Raw genomic sequence first — 2,335 nt, forward strand, 5'->3', positions numbered from 1 at the left:
ATCGAGGTATCTTTGTCAGAGTCCCAAGTCTTGCTGGACACCTCAGGTTGAAAAGAGAGAGAGAGAGAGAGAGAGAGAGAGAGAGAGAGAGAGAGAGAGAGAGAGAGATCTTTTCTTGCTGACACAGGTACCACATATAGTGTTCTTCCTGAATCCAAAAGTTGCTGTATTAGATTTACAGTCTCCATAGTGGGTGTTGATGTCTGATCTACAGGATACCTTCAGATTCCCTGCTAACTCTAGAAACTGTTCTTCACTCATAATTTCCTTGTAAACCCAACTACTCCATACCTCTCATGGGGAGAGATCTCATCCAAAAGCTCCATGTCTCTCTCACCTCTCTCCCCACAGTGCTCATCCTATAATCCTAACCTCAATGCACAGCCAACTCCTCCCTCCCTCTTCCCTTGTCAACCACCCACTCTGAGACACTTCCAGTCCCACTCATGCCACACATGCTATTCCTATACTAATGTGCCTCAGAGATCCTACAGTCTTTCCCTGCATTCCCCAATCCCCAATAGCTCCCAAACATCAGAAGGGACTCAAGCCCATCATTTGCCACCTCCTCAGTCTTCTTGTCCTAACTGAAACAAATGGCACTAGCTTCTACATGGGCGTAAACCATCATCCTGTCAACCCTCCTCGCCCACAATAGCTCTCCTAACCCAGATCATCAACCTCACCAAGTGTTGGCTGTACATGTGCATTCTAAGGCCTGATCTCATAGCCATCCTGGCCATACCCAACAACACACACACCAGCCGCCCCTCCCAAAAGTCTTTAGCCATTGCTATCTCTTTTACAACTCCCCTCTTCCTACAACCTTACATGTTCCCAGGGAAACTCCACTGGTCTCCCTTACACCAAACCCATTTCATTCAACACACCTTCAGATAAACATCTCAAAATGGGCACACAGCTCTTTATGTGTAGCACCTTGGTCTTTCCTTGCCTTCCGTTACACCTCTAGTGCACTTCAGTGACTGTGATCCCTAATTTCAACATATACAAAGACTCATATCACATATCTTACATCCCATAGGATATAATGGGCCACCCATGTGGGCCTCCTGGTAGGCACAACTCCCCTTGGGCCAACCTTGGGAGATATAGGACTTGGGACTTCCCTAAGAGGCTCCCTGGGATGGGACATACAAAGTATATGGAACTGTGTCTTTCCTTGGCTCACTCCATTTCTTTTCTTTTTTCCCCCCAGATCTTAAGCTATATTACAAAGCTATAGTGATAAAAACAGTATGGTACTGGGACAGAAGCAGACATGTAGGTAAGTGACACAGAACAGAGGAACTAGAAACAACCCCAGGCACATTCAACCACTGATCTTTGACAATGGGCAAAACAGGCTAGAGGAAAGACAGCCTCTTTAATAAATGGTTCTGGGTAAGATTACTGTAAACATGCTGTCTTGGTTGCTCTTCTCTCATTGCTGGGACAAATACCTGACATTCAAAATTAGGGAAGGTAAGCTTTATTTAGCTCACAGTTACTGGGGATTTCAGTGCATACACAGTTGGCTCCAAGGCGGAGCACCACATGGCAGGAGGCAAACTTTCAGGGTGGTGGCAAACAGCAGAGAGAAAAAGGAGGGGCAGCAGCTCAGGCAGCTGGTTCACTCCATTTCTAGGACCCTTCACAGAGCTTGCTGTTATGTTCATGATAGCCTCCCTGCTTCATTCCCCTCATCCACCATACTGTCACCAGATTAACGCTCAAAATTTTAACCAAATGCTTCTCTCAGATTATTCCTACCAGGCTCTACTCTAACAAGACCTGACAGACTATTGTACACCCTCCTCTGATTTCTCCTGATGCCCAGACTCTGACCCCTCACTGCCCCCAGCCAGCTAGAAGTAGCCAGATGACTTTATCATTCTTTTTCCTAACAAACAGAGTCCAAATGATAAGTCAGGATCCTCACCCTCACTCCAAGGCTCACTTCCTTTTGGCCCCGAGCCAGGGTCAAACCACAGAAACAATTCCATCCAACGTTGTACGTTGAACCTGAGCTGGTTCAAAACTACTGAGACTCTCCTTTTGTTAACATTGAAAGTCCCTCCAAAGACCAGGCAGCCCTACCAAAATTACCTCTCCCTCTGCTGTTCCAGCCCACAAACACCCTCCCCTACAAACCCAATAAAATCCTCTTCCCCTTTTATTTGAGGCTGTTTCTGTCTGCTAGATAGCCAGTCTACTTGCTCCTACCTCCAGTTAATCTTCTTCTCACATCAGATTGCCTGGTTTGGTCATTTGCATGGGTTCATACATAGTAACAATAGCTATTTCTTTTTCCCACAACAGCAAAAGACAAGCA

This window comes from Octodon degus, unplaced genomic scaffold, assembly GCF_000260255.1.
Source record: "Octodon degus isolate 3935 unplaced genomic scaffold, OctDeg1.0 scaffold00064, whole genome shotgun sequence".
Taxonomy (NCBI): Eukaryota; Metazoa; Chordata; class Mammalia; order Rodentia; family Octodontidae; genus Octodon; species Octodon degus.